The following is a 23,734-nucleotide window of genomic DNA, read 5'->3' as shown; positions in this document are numbered from 1 at the left end:
AAGAAAAGAACATTCAAGGATTTGGGAGAGCAAAACGAGATCGGTGGAAAAGTTAACTAAGGAGCTAGTCCTAAAGAAGGAAAAAGAATTTGACTGGCTTTAGGATAATTTTCTAGATTTGACTAACATCTCTATCTCTAGATCCATGGTTTCAAGGTAATGTCCAAAAACTCCAAACAAAATAAAAAAACATAAAAAGTATGGTTTTGTTTTACGAGAATGATAATAATTATGAAAGTTGGAACTCTACAGTCACTTGGAGACACCAAAATCCAAGTGACCCTTGGAGTCCCTCAACCTTTGACCGAAGTAGGACTGACACAACTTTAAACTACAGCTACAGAAATCCTCTACAACTCTATAAGCAGTCAAGTTCCTATGATCCATTTTTCACCGAACTCTGATTCCATTTAATACTTAGACATCTTTTTATCCTTTTAATGCAAAAATTTCCCACATAAAGTTAGCCAAAATGAAGGTTAATGTAGTAATCATCTTAATCTTCATGAAGTAACAATGTCCAGGAAGAAGTTAAAACCACTAGTTTAGACGAAAATTCAATTAGAATTAGCTGTAAATATGGCTAAAAGTTGACAATGAAAGTGAAACCATGTTACTAATTACTCCTGATGGAACCAAACTATAGCATTATAACTCTTCACTTGTTCATATTAAAGAAGATCAGGCATGTCTTTTATAGCCAGTCTCTTGAAAAGAAACGGCAAGAACTTGAAGAACATGGTTAAACAGCTCCATCACAACCATCATGGAAGACACTGACCATAATACTATGACTATATCGAAATATCCTATGGTTGCTGATGCAGATGCCGGGACAAGACCACATTAGGTAAGGCAATGGAAAGAAAGAGTGGCGGACATGCTTATGTAATGTGAAATGATATAGATTCGGTGATAATCAATTGAATATGAAGGGCATTTTTCTGGATATGAACTTATGAAAGAAATTTATGTATGAGTGTTTCTTTGTGATACCTAATCGAAAGAGAAGAACATGATGATGGAGAAAAGCTTTCCAAAATTTCCACAACCACATCTTACTTTAATTTGCATTAATGTACACCTCTTCAGAATCTCCTTATGAGCTTCACCCTTGGTTTTATCAAATGATTGTTATGATGACCTGACATATTTTGAACAAACACAAGAGATAACTCTACCTGAATCTCCCCTCAGGAAATCTTAACTTTTCTCGATAATGGAAGATCACTTAATCTTTTATAATACCAGTGACAGTCCTTTATTTTCAATCTCTCTCTCTCTCTCTCTCTGAGTATGTGTGTGAGAGTGAGGGAGAGGAGAGGGGAGGGGGGGTGGGGGGAGAGGAGGAGCAAGTGACTGAGTGAAACATCAATATGGGTTCCAACTCATAACATCAATTACTGCATACTACTATGCCAGCGTTTCATATAACATAGGGAAGATTTCCATCAAAAAACATACACCATAAAACACATCAATTCAAGCAAGACAAAAGGTTTGATGTGTTGATTAGGTAATCTAAAGAGCTTAGGAACCTAGTCTTTGTGCTCCAGTTGCTCGAAAACATCAAAACGTTCCACTGTAAGGCCTTCCCTTTCCTGCACCATTCAGCCCAAAAAGAATTTGTCAGCCATGATATGAAACCGTCTAAAATACTGCTATTTGTAGAAGAGAGAGAAGGGTGCTACGACGCTTACAAGTGGAAGGGCAACTGTTCTCACTGCTCCAATGTTATCAGAGGTTGAAACACTTGTCGAGCAGCGTGGGTCGCACTTAGCCCACTATAATTTGCGGATCAAGAGGGGATAAAAAGAAAAGCGCAAAATATAAGACAGAAATAAGAAATAGTTATGGGTCAATACCAGCTAATTAATGTCTTGTTATTTGGAAACCAATGTCAATAGGGTATCTTACATTCTTTGCAGCCATGCTAAATGCTTCTCGATGAGGAATGTCAGGTTTGGCAGATTTTATACGCTGTATTTCCTCCCTGTCATGATTAAAGAATTCTGTTGATTCTAAATGAAGCTATAAAATGAACAATGTGGTTGGTTGCACTCCCAATAATGATCTCGCATGCATTTTTTTTGCTGGAATTGCTCACAAGGGCACCAATTTTAGTGATTTGAGTTTGAGTAATTGGCCTATTCCATAACTTAGTAAGCTTCCAATTGAAGCATCATAACTGTTTGGCTAGCCAAAAACACACTCCAATGTTAAGTAAACCAACAAAACATATTTTGTCTCCTCCCATATATATATATATATATATATATATATATATATATATATATATATGTATATATAAAGACAGCAAAGCATGTTTCATTCGACAACCTCAGAAGGCCAAAAACTTTAAAATAATAACAGAACAATTAATCACACAACTTAATGGATAAATTCTTTCATCGGATGCAATAGAAAGATTGCCAATATTAATGGTGCATTGAAGGATGCTACCATGAAGGCTTAATTTTGTTGGATCCAGGATCTCTATATGAAGAAGTTGAACTAAGGGTTTGTTAAAATCACATTATAGTTTTTCAGCATTCGGACCATATATTTCATTTAGCCAGTTTGAGGTCGGGCATTCTGATTCATAATGAACTAGGGAAAGTCCTAGTTCATTAGGAGCAGGCTCTCATGTAAATTTCAGAAGAAAAGGAACAATGAAAGACAAGTAAGTGGAAACTTGTATAGGAAGATAATTAGAATGCATGCCAAAATACTGGATGAAAACAATATATAGTTTAATTATCTGATCCTCAGATTATATAGAATCATGTTGCATATGAGTTAGATTGGTTGAAACTTACAGTCCATGAAATTGATTATGAAAAAAAATCAAGTCCCCAAAGCCTATTGGCCTTGTTATTTAATATTCGACTGCTATTTCACCTTGGCGTTTTCACCAAAAATGGCAACGATGAGATATAATTTATGGCCGATTGCATTTTGTGGCTCGAGAGCCTCTTACTTACAGCATGGCTCTCGGCAGACTTGTCAGCTGAGTTATGCGAGGATGTTTATAATGAGCTCAAAACCAATTAATGGTAAGCTTATCCATGTTGTGTGCACTACTGGGAAGCAAATTAACAGTACAAGTAGTAATGTGACATCTTTGTTTCTTACTTCATGAAGCGATTGTAAGCTGAAGGAAGTCGGTGTTTCTTCTCCGGAGCTGCCATAAAAAAAATCAACCAAAATAGATAGCAGAATAGATCATAGCCATGGAAAACAGCAGAAATATAGAAAAAAATAGAGATATATTACGTTTCACAACAAATGGTGCTTTGGGGATCAATTGTTCGCTTGACGTCGATGAAGACGGTAGCGAAGGCTGAACCCTCCTACAGTCGCTGCAGGAACCCTAATTGACAGTGAAAAGCAATAGCACATGAAATTAAACACCTCTATCTCTCTCTTACTGGGAGGCAGATTAAAAGTATTATGATCAAAAAATATAAAAAGGGAACCAGTACGCCTATGACCTAGCGTTATCTAGCCCCGGATATCAGTGCTGTCCATAGAAGTTAGCATTGGCACTGATACAAATGAGTGCCTTCTTTTAAATAGAGAGAATATGGGATTATGAAGGTCTATCATGATGACATAGAAGTGATAGCGAACTACAATGCAACTTAGCGAAGAAAAGCTAATTGAAAAGAAAAAGGAAAAGAAAACTTATGGAAAAAAAAAATCAAGCTGTAAACTATTAAGCAACTCTATGTAGTAAGTCATTTCTTAGAGAGAGAAAAAAAAAAGAAATAAAAACTATGTAGTGTGCTGCATAGGTCATTATTAAACTCCTGGTTCATATTAGGATATGTCGATCCATTTTGCACCATCTTTATCGGATTCTGAATCACAGAAATTAGTATTTCTGTTACGCATAACCATGAAGTCAACATGATATTAGAAGCATCAGGTTAGTTTTAGTAGTAATGGGTGAAAGAGATAAGGAAGACTGCGCGAGGTAAACAAACCTGAAATGTCATCTGGTGGTCAGCGGGGCAAAGGGATTGCATCATGGGTCTGGGGCTAAGGAAGGAGAGATGATTACAATGGCCACATTTCACAGTCACTGTGTCCATAAGCCGTTTGCATGGCACCCCTACCTGCAACCACCAAAGATGCCTTCAAGACATGAGAGCTGCTTAATTTGGAGGGGGTATATGTACAGCATTCCCAGATCATGATTTCTCTTCAGAGGTTCCTATTTCCAAGCAAGTTCCACATTTTTCCCACAAGGTAAGAGAGTAGAGATTTTTCTTCACACACGCACACACACAGAGAGAGAGAGAGAGGCTAGAGCATCGAGTTATCAATATGATGGATTTTCTTTCAGAGGGCAAGAAGAAATCTCAAGCTGGCAACTGCAATTCCTTAGCTGGGTGATCTAAACTAGGACGGTACTAACAAAACAAAGATGAGTATAGTTTCAAATAGGCCTTCCCATGTCCACTGTCTAGGCTAGAAGATGAAAGTGAAAGAAGAAGAAGAAGAAGAAGAAGAAGAAGAAGAAGAAGAAGAAGAAGTATGCTCTTAAGATGCAAAACAAGCAGATGAGAAAACTGAAGTGGATGAAATAAAAAGAAAATATATGTTGAAAGCAACTGAAAAGGCAATCAGAAGTACTTCTCATATTTCTACATGATATATTAAACGTCAAAAGCCACGGTCAAATTGTTGAAGAAAATTCACCTTCATAAATACAACTCTAAAAATTTAATAGGAGAAATGAGCTTCAAGGGTGTACACCTATGACGCAAGAGGAAGACAAATTAGGTGGAAAACAAGAAATATATGTGGAGAGAGGAAAGGAGAAGGCGATCGTATTGATAATTCTCAAAAACTTTTCAAACTTTGCTTCTTATATATCAACTACATACAATAAAACTAATCACATATAGTAGATGAAGTTCGATGGCTTTCTTTCATCCGTAGATATATCTAAGAACTTCATGGGCTGGTCTCCATGTTTGTGAACTGAAGAGATTACCGCAAGAACAGTGTTGCAGTAGGTGCAACGGATGTAGCATAAATGCTCGGTGGGAGAAACCAAATCCATTAGAAGCACTGGTAGAAGAAGGAAGACGAGATGAAGAGCAGCTATGAAGAGGAGAATGGGGGGAGTGGTGGAGATGGAAAAGAAGGAAGATTCCAAGGGAAAATCTACATAGCGACTAGGGTTTCCATTCCAGCAATAATGCTCGGGGGAACCCACACACATGGAACGTACGGCCGTGCCCACTCGGGCTACTAGAAAACAAGGGCTATACGGCCTGCTATTTCTTGCGAGATATGTCTCCAAAAAAGTAAAAGATGAGGGACTCGACTTTTTTTTGCTTGGAGAAGCAGTTACTTGTTTAGGGGAAGAGAGACTTCTTTTTAACCTTTTACATGACTTAAAATAAGATCTGCTAATGGATCGATGCAGGTTAAATTTCTTGGCAGCACATTTATGATCCTCGTGATTGATGGAATAATTTAAGAAACATGTTCAGCAAGAGCTTGCGAGGCTGTCGGACCAAATAATGGAAGTTTGATCAATATCCATGTGGCCTTTCTAAATGCTTGAGCATACAAACAGGAGATATGGGTAATTAAGGCGTAAATTGCTCAATCTTATCGTGCTGGCTTTTTGGGTCTTTGAGAAAATAACAAAGTTGAGATTTTAAATGCCTTAAGCCCCGTTTGGGATTGCTCTTGGCAGTAAGGCTTTTAGAACTTTTAGAAGTAGAGCTTTCAAAAAGTAGAGCTTTTGTAAAAAGCTAGTTGCTGTTTGGTTACTATATTTCTAAAGTGTTGCGAAGGTTTAACATATATTTGGTAATCAAAATAAAATAAGAAAATACTTTTGGTATGATAAAATGACAATAAAGAATATTGCATAGTATTGCATAGTTGAGTATAATACAACACAATATTACATATTATTATATATTATAAAATTATTATAATATAGTATAATATAATATTGAATATTGTAGCATAACAATATAACATAATATGATATAATATAATAATAATAATATAATATAATATAATATAATAATATAATGGATTAGAATCTAATCTAATAATACACTATAATATAATAGAATAGAATATAATGTAACATAATATAATATATTATTTTGTTACATTATTAATAGTATATTATAACAATATATTACATTATCATAATATAGCTATTACCATAATAATATAATATTATTGTAATATAATAGAATAATACAATATAATATACCATAATATTTTATTAATTTATTATTATATTATATTATATTTATATTATAATAATATATTATGATATGATATGATATAATATAAGATGTAAATATGAGATTTGTTGGTCGGTATTTTCGTCATCAGAAAAATTTTACTAAAACTAAAACGTCATTGGTCAGAAAGCACTTTTGGAAAGAAGCTCCAAAATAGAGCTTTTTTCAAATAGATGTTTTGAGTTTTCTCACAAAGTTAAAACAGCTTTTCAATTTTTTACCAAATTCTAGTATACCATTCAAAATTTTTTTTGGAGGGCCAGAAAGTACTTTCTAGCCTACCAAAATTTTTGCCAAACAAGACCTTAGAGCGTTAGTAATTGGCTCGCTAACCATGGCAAGTCGGCAAGTACTTTCAAAAAAAGTGGAGAACAAACTTTCTTGTGGATATCATGCCACTAATGCATTCTAAGACATAAACATGGTTACATGCATAAAAATAAGAAAGGTAGTATATATTTTTGCTCATTGAAATTTAATCGACGGCTTTATAAGAATAGAAGACATGAAAAATGGTAGCATGAACATGACAGGTGTAGCAAGTTGTGCGTCGGCATCATATTTTCTAACTTTTATTGTAGTGAGACATAAAATTAGAGAATCAGCAGCCAAAACAATGATTAATGCTTATGGCAATAATTTGTTTTCTTTTGAAAGCAAGGTTCGCCGTACCGGTACCGAACCCCATACCGGTGCCGCACTAGTATAAACGTACCGAGTGTCGGTACGGTACGGTATGCTCGGTACCGACCGTACCGACATTGGTGTACCGATATCGGTACCCATCGGTACGGGTACGGTACGCTCGGTACCGACCGGTACTGACCGGTACAGCGAACCTTGCTACTAACTAAGTAGAGTTCTTCACCTACCTATGTGCATTTGCGACGATAATGATCTAGAACAAGTGCGAAGACTAGGTAAGCATTTTCATGTTCCATCCATCTTTTATGGAGTCAAATTTTATGCATCAAATACAAATTATTCTCCCTTCCCTGAAAACCTAACATTCAGAAGTCAAGTTGAAGTCATAGTAAAGAAAAACCCTAAACAAGAAGATAGGTGCATCGAGAGCTTGGATATATGATAATCAATTGGAGAGCTGGCAAGAAAAATACCTAGCAGAATTCAATCATACAAGATTCATCTAAAACTAAAAGAGGTGTCACCGAAAGTGGAAAAAAAAGAGGAAATTTATGATAAAAAATCCATTTATCACTAATTTCAGAGATTTCGTTACTTATTCTTTCAAAGGCGACTACCTTTCTCTCTTCAAAAAGATACAAAGATACTCTCCTAACTCCATTTCTGATCATCTGCTTTGGAGATCGGTTAGCTCCAAAGCTCTTCAGGAAGGAGTTTATACAGAGATTTCAACATTGGAGGTATGATTTCAGCATAAGCAAAACTTATGTGGAAATGCTGCATTCCAGACCAGGTCATATTTGTCAATTGTTAGCAGTTCACTATCCAATTCTCACAGCACAAAATCTTAGAACAAGGAGTTCAACAGCATCAAACTTCTGTGTTCTTTGCAATCTGCATAATAAAATGGTGTATCATCTTAATCTTCATTGCAGATTTACTTGAGCTACTGCAAAAAGATAGGCAAGGGTTTTAGGATAGTGGAACTTCCTTAGACAGCGAAGGAATTATGGACATCTAGTAGGAAAAGAGAAATCAGTAACAAATGGAATTATGATCGAGCAAGTCAAGTTCCTAGCCACTGACTGGACAAGGTTTGCCAATCACAATCCTTCAGGAGTTCAGACCTACTTCTTATACTTGAAAACTTAGCTATGTGCCTTGATAGGGGCAAATTTATGTTCTTCGTTCTCCTTCGCCATTCTTCTCTTTCTCCTTTATTCTTCATTTCCTTACTCTTTTTTCTACTCTTCTTCTCCTTTTTTCGTTTTTCTTGGGACTTCTTTTAGGCTACTAGTCCTATCTTTCCTTTCCTCAATTAAAGCAGTTGAGCGCCTCACTCGACCATTTTCCTCAAAATGAAATTAAATTGCAAGACCACATATGGAATTAGGATGCACTTTATAAAGACACCATATATACACTCCATGTCAGACCCTTACAGTGAAAAAGAAAGTGAAGTATGTACTATGTAGTTTCCAAGCAGAGCCTTCTGCCTGCAAAAGTTTCCTAAAGCAGAGCCCTCTGCCTGCAAAAGTTTCCCAATGAATCATAATTTCATCTTGCAATTTCTTGCCAAGACTTTTACATGACTTGTACCAGACGCATTAAACAGAGGCTATTTCTCTTGCATTATCCCTAGAAATCTTAGTAAAAAAAAAAATGTCAGTAATCTTCTATTCTCTCTGTCTGCCTCATGCAATACAACTTTCCCTCAGGGAAAGACCGCATTTTTTTTTGGTTATTACCTATACAAGAAAACTTGCTCACGACAATGATAAGCATTTTTCTACAGCTTCACCCTTTTGTGGCTGAATTCTACAACAAATTACTCAGAAATAACATAGGGAGATTCCTGATGATATTAAATAATTAAAATCAAAAACCAATAAACAAATGATAAAATACAGGAAAGACAAGTGAGATTAAGAATTTTAGATCAGCATTAAACAAAAAAGGATCATTAAGAACTTGCTCGCGGCCTCTACTAGATAATCCACCATGGTTCCTATCCTATGTAGCATGTGTAAACTGAGACTCACCGGTGTATTGAAGACCATCTTGTGTTTGTCTCGTAAACAATAGTCTCCTATCCACCTCTCCCTCCATGACCAGCAGATTTATGACCACCAGAACTGTCATCGTTGCTGCTCCAGAACTCCTCAACACTCTCCATTGGGGCTGCAGGTGCTTTTTGTTTTCCTTTTTTAGGGTGCCTTCTTATTCTTTGTGCGCCTCTCTGCCTGGTTATGTCGTCCTCCTGACCGAGTCAACTGGGCAGCATAGTGGCCTCATCTAACCATCTCTCGATCATATCTCTGAGAGAATATCTCGAACAAGGAGTCATGTGGTGACTGGCTCCTCTGTGGTTGTGTCCGATTATTTGTAGGAATGCATGGAATATTGCGCTTAGCCCATTGCCCTGCATCGACCCTAGTCTCGTTGGCTACGAAGCTGGTCGATCGTGGAGGCGATCCTACCTCGTCAAGCTCCGGCTCTTGCTGCTGGCCTACAAGCCATCCTATCATAGGATCATCCTCATCATCAATGAAAGCACTATGGATCGAATCTATATACTTGAGCTTAGAGCTGATCAAAATCCGGGCTGGGCCGGGCTCGGGCCGGGCTCTACAGCGGAAATTAGGCCCGATGGTCTTGCCAAGGCCCGGCCCGGCCCGACTGTCGGGCTTAAATTTTTGTCCAGGCCCGACCCGACTTTATAAATCTGGTTCTAGGCCCGTCTAGCCCGGCACGACCCGACAGGCCCGATTTTTTCTTTATTTGGAATCTAAAAATGGGCCAGAATGGCCCGACCAGGCCCGACCCGATTTTTTTGGTCGGGCCGCTTTTCCTGCCCAGGCTCGACCCATGAGCCTTTTTTTAATGCCCAAGTCCGAAAAATTTCGGGCCGGGCTGGGCGGGCCAGAAGGCCCGTGATCAGCTCTACTTGAGCTCCACTTTCTTCTGAATGCACTTTAGCCTCAACCTTATACTGTAGTGAACCTATATAAGATCATTGAGGCGCTTTTGTATCACACCGTTCCTCAGCTTGCTGTGGGTGAGAACGAAAGTGGATCAGTTGCGCTCACAACCATTTGAGGAGACTGTCTAGAAGAGGATCCAGATAGCTACCCTCTTAAGATTTTTTACAGACAACCCAAAATGAATCCACCATTCAACTGCAAAAATATTGAAGAAAAATAGATATAAGATAGTACAGATCCGATCCATAGTAACATATCAGGTAACCATTTAACGCCACGTAAATGTCCTAATGTGTAATATACCTAGATTCATACTTGTTTTACTCACGACAGCTGCCCGCAGTCCAAAACTGTCGCTGCCCTCTCTAAATAATTTGGTCTGTGAAAAAGAACCGTGTTGTACTATGTTAATAATAAAAGATATCAATTAATTTACCTATATTCTTAAATTAAGTTACCTCTTCTAAATATAGGATCGCGATTTCTAGATCAGGCTCCATCTTGTAAATGACGTTATGCAGAGCGGCCTGAAGTTCGTAATCCATACCAATTCCAGTTATGTTGTATTAGAACCGAGGATTTAAGTAGTATGCTGCACATAGAGAAGACCGTCTTAGTAAAATGATACAAGTATAGGAGCAGTCTAATTTTCAATGTTCTTGCTTACCTGCTAGATGCAAGTCCCTACCTATTTGGTAGTTCCACCGCCGCTCAATGATGTCGATGTACTCCTAGGCATGGGCTGGATCTGCCTCAATGATCTGAGACTTTGCCCTCTCCATACATCTTGTTATCCATGGTCCAAAGCACTTCATACAATGGTCTGATAGCCTTTACTACCGTAGTGGCCCGTCACCAAATTTTTGATAGTGCTCCCTTCAATGCCGTGCTGGGCATATCTACAATTCTGCACTCGAGACTATCAAACTTCTAACATAGGGCTGCTTTCTTCTCAAAAAGACTATCAAGTGCAACATAGTTGGTGAAAAATTGTGTAACTCCTGATCTCAAAATCTCTTTTTCTGCATATCTCCTCATTAGCGAAAGGATCCATGTATGATTATAAATATATCTGGTGATTGTTTGGGCTGTCTCCACTGTCTGCTGCACCCTATGAACCTTAGCAATGTCCATCAACATGAGGTCGATACAATGTGCAACACATGGGGTCCAGAAAATATGTGGTCGCCGCTCCAACAAGGCCTCCCCGACGGCCTTATATTGTGGCCCATTATTAGTGATGACTTGCATGACATTCTCTTCTCCTACCTGATCAATCACTTTCTTCATAAGTTTGAGGATGTACGCGGCGTCGTGCACGTGATCAGAAGCATCAACCGACTTGTAAAAAAAGTCTTGGTATCGTAGTATGTCAGAAATTTGATGATACTCCGCCTGGTAGGACCGGTCCAACCACACACATCACAGTCGGCCTATGTGTGGGCCACTTGCTCTTGTAGGAGGCAATCCATTTCTCTATATCCTCCTTATTACTATCAAGAAGCTCACCGTAGATGTCCTTCGGGCCTACAATATCTACATCGGGACCGGCAACCTATATGGCAGACCTGTAGTACGTATTGTCTGTCACATTCAATGAGATGTGTCTAAAGTGGAATCAAGATCCAATAGCTCGCCACTTATCATTCTTCTTATCCTTCTTTAGCATTGAGTGACCCCCTGCTGCTTCCCCCTGCTGCTTTGAATCTCTACTAGAGAAGGCACGTGGATCTAAATCATGGATTGCTGCTCCTGGTGGAATCTCTCTGGATGACTTTTTTTTGCTATCAAAAGCCCTCAGCATAGATGCAATCCAGCCACCGCCTCTATTGATGGCTTGCCTGACTAAGGTGGTCCTTCTGAACTCTAGATTTGCCCTACTACTCGCAAAACCGGAGCCCAACTCATAATATGAGGGCCCAAATCGAGCCCTATACCTGATCACCTTATCATGCTGCCACTGATCATACAGGCTCGCCTGCATGGCAACCTGGATTTGTCTCCTCGTCATCTGGAGAAGACAGCTTCTCTAACTTCCTGAAGTGATAGAAAGATGGCTCTGCCACTCGGCGGTCCACCTTCGCATTTTTATTAGTAGCACTTTCCTTCACTGCTCTGAAATCAGCAAAGAGCTTCTTCATTAGCTGCTGAACCTCTTGTGGGCATTTGCGACACATAGATACGTCGAGATAACCACCAGCTAAGTGCTGCTTCAATCTGGTTACCCCTTCCTTAAACTCTGTGTTGCACCAGTTGCGCTGCCAATGGTGCCGGCCAAATAGCATTGGCCCATGCTCCAAGCTAATATCACGCTCTGGGTCCTTTTTTCTTGATGGCTTCATTCCTGCTGGTTTATCAAGTACGCCAGTTTATCTCATACATAACCTTATCTTTTATTTTTTTATTTTTTTATATATTTTTAATAATTTTTATTTTTAAAAATATTTATATATCATAATTTTAGAAAACTATGCTTTTTACATCAGAAATTACTTCTAAATTATGTAATACATACTACTAATTTTTCGTAATTTTTGGTATTAATTATTAATTTTTTAAATTTAGAAATAATTTTTAAATATTAATATTTTAAAAATTAATTTTAACTTAGATCTATGTACAATCCAATAATGGATGCTATATATTTTTTTTAAACCCTCAGGCATGCATCAAATACTATTTATTTCTTAATTTTCTTCAAATTTAGGCCTAGGCTACTGTGCGCATGATCGCATCAAAATTTGATGAATGTGCATCAAATTTTTATAGAAAGTAGCTTGCATGCCCCTAAATACATTTCTAATTTTATATTTTTTTATTTTTATTTATTTTTTAAAAAATTATCCTTTTTAATCCAAAAATGAATTTTTAATTTTTAAAAATTATATATAATCTGAAAATTAAAAATTTTTATGTCAACGTATACATCGTCCATAGATATACAACATATAAAAAAAATCAAACCCAAATCAAAAAATTTGGTATGATCTCCTCTTATTTTGTAATTTTTGAGCTATTTTTTCAAGCCCCGCCTTCCAAAAAAAAGGAAGGAGATAGGAAAGAGAAAGCACACCTTATTTTGCCTTGGCTCTGTATGGACTCACCATTGGAAAGGCCTTCTCGGGCCTTCCCAAACGCTGCTAAAGGGACTTTTAAAGCCCCCAACTATGCCACTGCGTGCCATAATGGCCGCACCAAGTCAATATCGAATCGATCAGAACCGACCGGTTCCGGCTAGTTTTGACCAGAAAAGGATCGGTTCCGGCTGGTCCCTTTGCGGTTCCGGCCCCAATAGGTCGGTTCGGTACTGTCTGAACCGGACGGTACATCCCAGTTCGGCAGACCATGCTTATTGGGCCTTCATTAAGGCCCAAATTTATGGCCAGCTCCCCTTCTGTCTCATGTCATCTCTCTTCTCCCCTTCTCTTTCTTTTCTCCCCTTTTCTTATAAGATTCTATCTTTCATTCTTTTCTGATGTTCCCTTGACCTGAAATCTGTTATAATGTATCAGAACCAGGTTAGAACATATGTTTCGCTGCCTGAAAAAAAAAAGTGAGGATGAAAACCTAGCTGCAAATGAAGTACTCTGTCTGTAAGAGTGTTTCTTCTTGTAGTTTTTGGGATGTGTGTCAATCCCACTATCTGTTTGTAGCAGTGCCCTCAAACAAAGCACGTGATGATGTGGAAAGAGGATTGTTGAGGAGCTGATGGTGTTCAATTTCATGTCAGGCTCTGTCAAGGAGTAATTCTACATCTATCATGTCATCCCAGGATGCTGGATGCTGGAAAGAGCCCACATTTTGTTCTTAATTGAGTGTATTATAGGATGCTGTTTGACAGATCTTTGATGTGAATTACTTGCATTGTAATTATTTGCAACATAATGCAGATCAGGCCAGTGGTATCTCAGTCCAGTGTCAGGTTTGAAATACTTGCACTGAATTACTTGCAATGGTTTGAATTACTTGCATTGTAATTCAGTTCAGGCTAGTTATTTATAACAGGGAATATTTAGTTTACTTTATTTACACCAGGGGTTATAATTTGATTGTAATTTAGCTCATAGTGTTTCTCTTTGTTTGAACAGGAGCAATCTCTAAATGTCATTGTAGGATAACAAATGTTCTTACAAGTGTTGATGCATAGTATTGTCCTTATAAAATTGGATTCATTACAATACAACCATGCTATAACATTGTGTGACTCTGATTTATAAATAGCATAGTTCAAATGGTGAACATAATTATGGCAAAACTATCACCAAAATGATGCCACCATTTCAATTCATTTCACTGGTACACTGTCCATTGACTTAACCTGAAAACAAGCCAGACATTTCCTTTTGTCAATTCAACATTTTCAAACAGCCTAATACTTATGCTAACCTAACATTTTGAATAATCTCACATGTCAAATAAACAAGGCTTGCAAACTTGGTACTGGATACTGTACCAGTACCCGACCGGTAGGTACACTCTATACCGGCTATCAATATGATACATACCCCTCAGTATTGACACTTGAAACAGAGGGTGTACCAAGTCTCAGAACCTATTGGCACGGTATGGTGTGGTAGGCCCCATACCGAATACTATAACCCAGCATCGCAAACTTTGCAAAGAACTAAAGAGATGCATTTCCCACTGCCTCCTCATATGAAGCTACTTAAAACAAGCCTTTGATAGTCATTCTGGCATCCCAATTCCCCTTATCACACTCCATTGCCAAGAGGCCACTGTGATCACCCAGGAAGCAAGAAAGAACAATGCAAAACACTTATTTCTGGCTTCGCAGACCCAATTTCATTCTCTAGCTTTCTGTTCTTCTAGATTACCTTGTTGATGAGTTCTACATGGAGAGGTTGGAGGATCATGTCACTTCAAAAAGCCACAATCTGTTTGTCTGCAGCCAAAATTGATATGAGGGAAGGAAAATCAATGGGGTTCAAGCAAGCACCTTACATCATCCATCATGCACCCACAGAAGTTTCGTCCAAGGTTAGCACTAGTCCAAAAGGTCCTCAATGGAGCTCTCTTTCCAAAGATAAAGTATAGGAAGGGGTTGAGCAGAGAAAGGTCGGAGCCTTGGCAGGGACTTTTGCCAAAATTTTGATATGATGGCATGATCTCTTTACTTTGGGTTGACTCTTTCTATCCCCTTCTATCTTTCTCAATCTAGTTCTGGACTTCTTCAAGGTTCCTCACTTTGGGACGAAGTCCTGGTTACTCACTTCAGGTTGAACACGACATAATTGGAGAAGAGGATCACATGAGGGGCATGTGGTTCACTTTCCTTTAAGCACCAAAATGGCCCCCTCAGTAATTAGGGACTAGGGGAATTTTGTGAACAAGGGTGCCTATCAGCCATCACATGGTGGTCACATGATAGGTTACACCCAACAACGCTTGAGGGTTGTGAATGATTGAATCATATTGCAACTAAAAAATAACATCCCATGTTAATTGAAAAACCATGTAAATTCTTTCTTAAGCAAACTGATTGTTGCATGGTTTATTTTGAATGATGCTCTTTATTGCTACTCTAATTTGATTTTTATATTTAGTTTGTATTACTCTTCTATATTTAATTTGTATCACCTATCTCGAAAGACATGACTCACATGAGCCATCAAGTTGACTTGGCTTGAGGAAACTTTTGGAGTAGGTATGTCAAGTCCGAGCATAGAGTTTCCATGCTTGATCCAATTTCCAACCTATACCTTCTAAAAAGCAATTATTACTGATCATCCTTATATGAAGAATGACCTAACCAAGTTTCGCAATCTAGGTACCAGACCCCATACCAAGACTCGATATGCCTTTGGTTTGGTACCAATATGATATGATATGCTCGGTACAGGGCATACAGCGAACGTTGGACCTAACTATATCCCGTATTATTTTCATCCAGTTATGTGCCTTTTCAGCAGTAGTTTGTGTAACACTGCTAAAGTAAATAACTTCTAAAGAGATTTTACTGCTTTCTACAAACAACCCATGGGCCTTAAGAAGATCACATCATGGGTGAGGGAGTAACTTAGACTAGGGCATGAATGATCACATCACTTGGTTTACTATTCGGATGCACAGCTTACTGCTTCTTGCCTCATGTACTTTCCAAGTCACAAAATTATAATATGGCACATCCTTTCTCCTCTTTCAGATTTGCCAGATGACTCATGCATGCAGAGAGCATGCAAGTTAGGAACCAGATGACAATTGTCTTTTATATGAAGAATGCTTCTAGCGTCAGATTACAGATTTAATGGACATTATGCTTCACACACAGAAAAATAAAAGCCTCAAGCTCACCTATTTTGTGAAAATTAAAAGGTGCGCAGATACTCTACTTATGGTAATATAATTACTTTCCAATCTCTCTTTACCTCACCGAGTCGTCCGAGTGCTCCAGAAACACCACCATACAAAGTAGAGAATACTGCATACCATATTTGAGTGTCCATAAAATAAACCTGCATAAATCTTGAGCAGCTCATATACATTTCTTCATTGAGGGTTGACATATTGCTTTCCCATCAAAACTAAAACAAAGATGATATACTATAACAATTCAATAGGTAGATGCAGTCATGAAATTACCAAGATCACAGGGGCCCAGAGTGAGATAACAGCTCCAATGTTCTTTTGAGCTGTGTGGATAAGAAAATCAGTACCATTAATAATTCCTAATCTGAGAGAAGTTGAATCAACTTTAGAGAAAAAAGATACAGATACCATTAGGGAAAAATTCATGCCACGCATACTGAACATTATGAACATTAAGTATATCTTTTGTTGGCTTGACGAGAGGTTTTATCTGTAAGAACAAAAGACATTTAATAAGCAAAAAAAATACGAACACTGAATTTAGAACTGCTTAACATAATGATCACTAATGGAGTGTATGCTCAAAACTCAAAAGGAGGAAAAACTACCTGGACATAATAGCTGAATGCAAATTTGGAACCCAACAGCAACATCCAGAACAAAGTATACCTAAAAAGAAAAGACGCCAATAGCAGAACCGAAAAGAGATTAAAAACTCATAATAACATTAAGAATTTAATTTCCCACAGAAACTCACTTGAAAAGGGCAAATTGACTTTCATGCATGCCCCGTCCAATATAAATTCGTGGCTGCAAATTAATAATGCATCAATGCATTTAGCAAATGCTATTGAGACATCTAAATATTTAGAGCAAAAAGGCAGAATTTAAAGAAGAAAAGAATTTAGAGAATGCAGAAGAAAAGACAATCATGACATCAATGGTATATGATGCAACAAAGGCAGAATTTAAGTTCATCTTAATTGTTTTGAATGGGGAATTGAGCTTAGTGTTCCCAGTAGTCACCCTTTGGCTTTTCTAGTTCTCCTCTTTCATTCTTTGTCTTTTTTAAAAATCCAACCATGAAATATTTTTTTAAGCACCTAAGGAGGAATAGGCTATTATTGAACAAACCAATAAGTTCTGACAAAGATGGAAACTATCAGATCTCATATGCATCATCATAAAGGCAATAACTTATCCTTCACATTTTCCCCAGAAATTTGAATAATTTTTCTTCTATTCATAGGAGAAAAAGGCATTCTCTGCCCTTTCTCATCAATTTCAGATTCTCAATAACACTGTCCAAAGAAAGCTAGGAGGCATCTGAAAGATTCAAAGTGATTTATAATATCGTTGTGCTTGTTCATGCATGTAGATGTGCATAGTTATATATGAAAATTGCATTCTTTGCATATGACCCTTCCTATATAGACAAATTGCATAGAAGGACGACCTCTTCCTCTATGGATAGATTTCATAAAAAGATCTCTCTTTTACATATTTGCTGATCAAAACCTTCCTTTTCTTGGAAATTCCCCAATACATTAGCTATTATTAAGATTTTTTCAATTATAATAAAAACAAGCTTTGAGATGACGAGATGGTACCTGAGACCACCATAGAAGTAACCTGACGGTATGCCAATCCGACTTTTCTATTTATCCTCGAATCATTGGAAATATAAACAAAATTCCTGCTAGTAAATTTGGAAGCATGTATAGCATGACAGCCATGACATATAAAGGTCGTAAGCCTTTCACTTCAGGAAGCCACTTATCCAGATATTTCACTGGAATACTGATTTCTGGCCAGGACTGAATATAGAAAAGAGGAAGGGCTATGGTCCATGCAAGACTAACTAGTATCTTGAGAACATTTCTCAGTGCATCAGTAAATTTCCATCTACAGTAGCCTGGAAAGTTCAAAACAAGGTCCAAAACACCTACCAACAACATAGGACAAGAAAAATTTAATCCAAGCAGTCAGGTGTTTCAATGCCAGAAAGCGAAGATTACTAATTTAAAGAGCAAAGCAATTTGTATATTAAGTTCTGAAGTCTACCTACCAGAGCATTCTGCGTCAGCACATTAACCATATATCAAGCATTAGAAACATAGAATTTTCATGAGATTATGTCAAGCATGCAACAAAAAAAGAGGCTAATTTTTGTTTCTGGAAAAGAAATCTCCTGCAATGTTTATTAGAAAAATAATATACAGAAAACCAAATGGCGACTAACTTAATAATAGGTGAATTAAATCTGATTTCAAATTAGTTGTTAAGCTACATAGTGTTTGATGACCAGATAAGTTGCATGAGTTGTTTCACTACATGGTGTCTGATGACTGGTAGGAGTAAATGGAAAGCATGTATTTGGTGACCAAGTCTCCACATAAAGCACCTGATAAGTTGCATGATTATTTTGATAGAAAGCAAAGTGTTAATCAAAACAGATAAGTCAGGAGATGTAGATTCAACACATTCAGGGTTAACTATTTCAGGATTAACTATTCCAGCAACTTATCTGGTCATCTATATCTCCTAATCATGCAACTCATTCAGGGATTTGTTTGATGCAACTTATCTCCTAATAGTCAAAGAACCACTTTCAAGCATGTATTTGGAAATAATTCAAAGGTTAACAATCCATGCAACTTATCTGGTCATGTATACCTTATCAACAGAGGAAGAGAGGGGAGGGGGGGGAGAGGGAGGCATACCTTATCAGCGGCAATGATAGAACCCTAACCCTAGTTGCATCATCGTCGTTGCAAAACTCTAGCCCTAGTCAATCTCATCATCATGGAGCCAAACTTGCACTGACATTGTTCTCACAAAGCATAGAGAGATGGGAGAGGGGAATGGAAGATTGGGAGAGGATAATCGAGAAGTAAGGAGAGCGAGCGTAAGGAGAATCGAGAGATTAGGAGAGAAGGAGAGAGGAATTGAGACCTTAGAACATCCATTATCCAACATAAATAGGATCTCTACAACTAAAACATTTACCTAAAGAATTTCTGGTGATATGAGCCTTATGTTGCATATGGTGATAGTTACTAGGGTATTTCCAGGTTTGTTCTAGTAAAAAAAAGTGTATTTCAATTCAATGGTCTAAATTCATCAGGATATTTGCACTCTTTTTCTTAAAAGCGCTATAAGATCACAATATGATCATTGTATGGTCATTGAGTAGAAAGTTGATATTTTATTGTTGGAAAAATATTTTTGAAGTCTTCGGGTAGAGTTATCTGCCAATTAGTAATTATTTATTTCAGTGAAGGAACTCCACATCTTCTCTCATTTTTGAAATGGTACCAAGCAAGGACCGCCGAATTGTCCTGAATTGGATGGTTCGGGGCATATTGAAACAGACTGATTGTTTACCAAAATAGTTTGACCTGTCGATATGGTTTCCGAAAAGAACTCTTTTTGGTTAGAAACAGATTGATTGTTTACCAGAATAGTTTGACTGATTGTTCCTCTCCTTCTCTCTCAATTCTTCTCTCCCTCTCTCCTAATCTCTCGATTCTCCTTACCCTCGCTCACCTTATTTCTTGATTCTCCTATCCCGATCTTACATTGCCTCTTCCATCTCTCGATACTCTATAAGAACAATGTTAATGCAATGACGGCTCCACGATGATGACACTGACTAGGGCTAGAGTTTCGCAATAACGATGATGCGTCTAGGGTTACGATACCATCATTGCTATCGATAAGGTATGCCTCCCCTCCTCTCCCTCTCCCTCTCTCTCCTTCTCCCTCTCTCTCCCACTCCCTCTCCCTTCTCTTGATTCCAATATGCCTCGGCTCGATACAATACATACCAAGGTCTGTCGTACCGGCCGGTACGTACCGATACCGTCCTGAACCGGTACCAGATCAGTGTGGAATCCGATACCGGAAACTTATCGTTGAAGAACCGGTACAGTATCAGTACAGGCCGGTACGGGATCGGTATGCGGATCCCCAAAACTCGGCCATTCAACAGGACCGATACGGGGCCGGTACGGACCGGTACCGCCCACCACCGGTATGCCGACGATACTAGTACGGCGGACCTTGATACATACCAATACCATACCGGAGCGATTGTCGGATGGTAAGACCCCTAGTATTGGTTCGGCACTAGCAAATATTATTTAGTCTTTTTTCTCAAAAGATAAGGGGTATCAATGCTTAAATTTTTTCTTAAGATAATTCTATGTAAAATCTTATATAACACAAAAATTGAAGTTTTAAATACAAAGAAAAACTTAAGCATATATTCCATGTTGAGTTTGCAATAAGATCTGCAATCTCGGTATCGGGTACTATAATGGTATGTTACTGATTCAGTAAAGTATGGATCAATATAGTATGGTATGCAACTCGTACTGAGATAAACCACGATCTCTTTCACTCACTTTTTATCAAGGCAATATCGGATGGTACAAGTTGGTATAGGCCCTTTACAAACCTAAATAGTGTTTTTGTGCCTGTTCTGACCTGGTACAGTATGGCATGCCCCGTATTAGGTGGTTCGAGGCGATACGACAAACATTGGTCTGTAAAGATATGCAAATACAGCTGGTACATTGTTTTTCTTGCTTGTATATACTGTTGAGTATATGGTTTGCATTACTCTACATGCCTTATGCAACTATATATAACAATAACAAATAAGCCAAATAAGATCAGGAAAATTCTATACAGGTTCATCAATTAATGACAATACGTAATTACATATTATTATTTTCCAGCAATTGTTTTGCTCATCTTGAAATCACTTAACATCAACCAGACAAGTTAGAAAATTGATAATTGTCAGAAAATGAACACCTAACCAAGATTTTGAATTTCAGGCACCTCCTAATCTTTCGATAGAATCGGACACCTTGCTGGCCCACCCTATCCCGGTGGCCGTCTCAGTCGAGCATACATCTCTCTCCCCTTCTTCCTTCCTTTCATTCTTTCTTTGTTTGTTTTTTTTTCCTTTTTTTTCTTTTCTTTTGTTTTCCTTCCTTTTCTTTTCTTCCCCTTTCGTTTATTTCCTTTTTCTTCATCTTTCTTTCCTTTCTATTTTTCCTTTCTTTTTTCTTTTCTCCCTTTCTTCCTATCCTCTTTCGTCTTCTTTCCATGCTTGGATGGGTTTTAGAGTCCCATCCCCACCCAAATTCCCATTTTCTCACAAGCATGGGACGGGACATCTGGGCATGATCATAGGGACACCAATCATCCCACCGGGGTTTAGAACCATGCACATAAGCATATCCAGAGGTTTAATACAAGGTTTCTTCCCATCTATGCCCTATGCTATCTCTTGAAAAATATCCAGGTGATTAACCTTAAATGGTGTCTAGAAAGAAAATATCTATTAGAATTCATTCTTCTATGATAGTTCAATAGTAAGGCATCATGGTGCAAGACCAAGAATGTATCCACATTTAGGTGTCGAACTATATATAAGTGCAGACAAAAGCACAACTAGGGCAGATGTAACAATCCAAAGTAAACATAGGAAGCCATCAGATAGTTATAGTTAATAGCACAGTATTGTTGATCGTTAAAAAATTGTTAGCAATGAAAAGAACAGAAAATGGTATATGCATTAGATACAACTAGAAGTTAAGCAAAGTGCTCATACACTGGAGAAGGTGTAAAAAGGCTGCTGTGATAAACACACTAGATATAGAATGTAGGGTATTCTTTTGAAAAGGTGAAGAATCACTCCAGGCGATGGTAACCATAGCCTGAAAACAGTTCAAATGTTAGACCATTTGTTAGAGCCAAAAATGGTCAAATATTCTTAAGTAAACAAAATTGTACCTGAAGTGCTAGTATAAGGCAGGTCCATAAACGATCAAAACTTCGAAAGATGTGCCAAAATGTTCTAGTCTCAGCAAAATTGATTTTACCAGCGCTTTTATCAGATTTTTTCTGAAACCGTTCTCCCCTCTGCTTGTCACTTGTAGCAGGATAACTGTATAAATCTACACATAAAAGGAGATAGTCACTACTAGTAAGAACATTTCATGTGATACCTGCACTATGGTCTTTGATTCATACGTTTGCTCAAAAAACTCACCATCAACTTGCATGGGCCAACCCAAAGAAAAGCAATCATCTGACCTGAACAATATACAGAAAAAAATCAACAGAAGCCTCAAGCTACTGTGTTTGGAAGTTTACTTGGTGATAAGTCAAACCCCTTACAGACCAGAAGTATTCATTTAGATCATCATAGTTGCACCAAACCGAATGGGTGGCTTTTCCATTTCTGCTTTTCTTGGCTTCCTAGGAATTCAATGTAGCCATTATTTCAATTAAACCTTTGACAGTGTCCCAATGTAATTGCATGCTTTCTTTAAATAAGTACCTTATCGATCACATGATACAATGGGGTGATAATCTTTTTCAAGAATGCCTCATCATCCCCACCATATGAAGGTCTGACGTTTTCGCCAGTGACAATGCTGACATTTCCAGCCAAGAGACCATGAAGTTCAAATGCCATCTGAAAGAATTTTGAAGCTTCCAATAAGGGCTAAACGGATAGATCCTTATGTGGAACAAGAGTATGTATAGATATTAGAGCAAAGAAAAAGAATCATAAGATCTTACATTATGGAAAATATAACACAGACATTCTGGCATAAAGCGAACATTAGCAGCTTCACCCCAGATTAGAAGATATAGACCCATGTAGAGGATCTTTCTCTGTTGTGCTTCTTGTTGACCTTGACAGAGCCTGAAGCAATAATTTATTCATAAAATAAAAATCTACCAAAGGCCTGAAGGAAGACTGACAAGTGACAATAGTGCAAGTGTTGGTCCATCAGATCTTACCTTAAACTGTGCTTATGCCCCAAAAACCTGCACCATGTTTTGTAGTTTTTAAATAGTTTATTCATGACTGCATCAACAGCTCTATCATCCAGCTTCATTAGAAGAAAATGTTTGGCAGACATCGAAGTGTTAAGACGATGAAGCACAGTATCCATCAGAGTTGTGATTGAAAAGGAAGATAAAATTTATAATTAAATTGTTTTCTTCAATATTACAGACCGCATACCATAAAAATAATTATCGAGACACTTCTCAAGAAATGGCTTCACGTTTGTGAACGTAGGATTCTAAGAAGACTAGAAATGAAATCATATTATGTTTAGCTTATAGCAAGGTTATAAATAGTGGTATGAACCCCCTATCATTTTTCTATTGGAATGATAAAGTACAGGCATGGTACAAGTATAGAGGAGATATACTGAAACTGATACATTCAAAACAAATGAAAAAAAAATCTCGTACACACCGGTGCGCATCAGTCCAAACTAATATGGCCAGTATGTACTGGAACACGGTTCTGGCATCCCAGCACCTATGTTGGCGCCAATTTCACACCAAAGCGGTAAGGTATTGGTCGTAACATCCTATTCTGATGGCTTCCGAGACCATGACTTAGAGTTTATTATTCTCGTTGCAGGATCAAAATGCTTGATGAAG

At 37.8% G+C, this 23,734-nt stretch overlaps 1 protein-coding gene and 1 pseudogene across 2 annotated transcripts in view; one reads left to right on the top strand and one right to left on the bottom strand.

Annotated features, from left to right (window-relative positions):
- Positions 1-23,734, top strand: part of LOC103695878 (two-component response regulator ORR24-like) — a 91,852-nt gene that overhangs the window by 36,884 nt on the left and 31,234 nt on the right. The gene's annotated exons all lie outside the window — the stretch shown is intronic.
- LOC120103957 (callose synthase 5-like) lies at positions 1,378-23,355 on the bottom strand (annotated as a pseudogene). The gene is made up of 18 exons (XR_015974649.2): positions 23,078-23,355; positions 22,853-22,979; positions 22,608-22,745; positions 22,449-22,525; positions 22,317-22,360; positions 22,058-22,221; positions 21,876-21,981; positions 17,857-18,191; positions 17,004-17,056; positions 16,855-16,915; positions 16,655-16,736; positions 16,520-16,569; positions 16,306-16,392; positions 3,277-3,373; positions 3,136-3,184; positions 1,918-1,993; positions 1,701-1,784; positions 1,378-1,601 (listed from the first exon to the last, which is right to left on the bottom strand). The product of XR_015974649.2 is annotated as a callose synthase 5-like (transcript).

Source organism: Phoenix dactylifera, chromosome 18 (genome assembly GCF_051530095.1).
Source record: "Phoenix dactylifera cultivar Ajwa chromosome 18, Ajwa_hap1_PhDact_Kaust_v1.1, whole genome shotgun sequence".
NCBI classification, from domain to species: Eukaryota; Viridiplantae; Streptophyta; class Magnoliopsida; order Arecales; family Arecaceae; genus Phoenix; species Phoenix dactylifera.
This window is presented reverse-complemented; position numbering and strand designations above follow the sequence as displayed.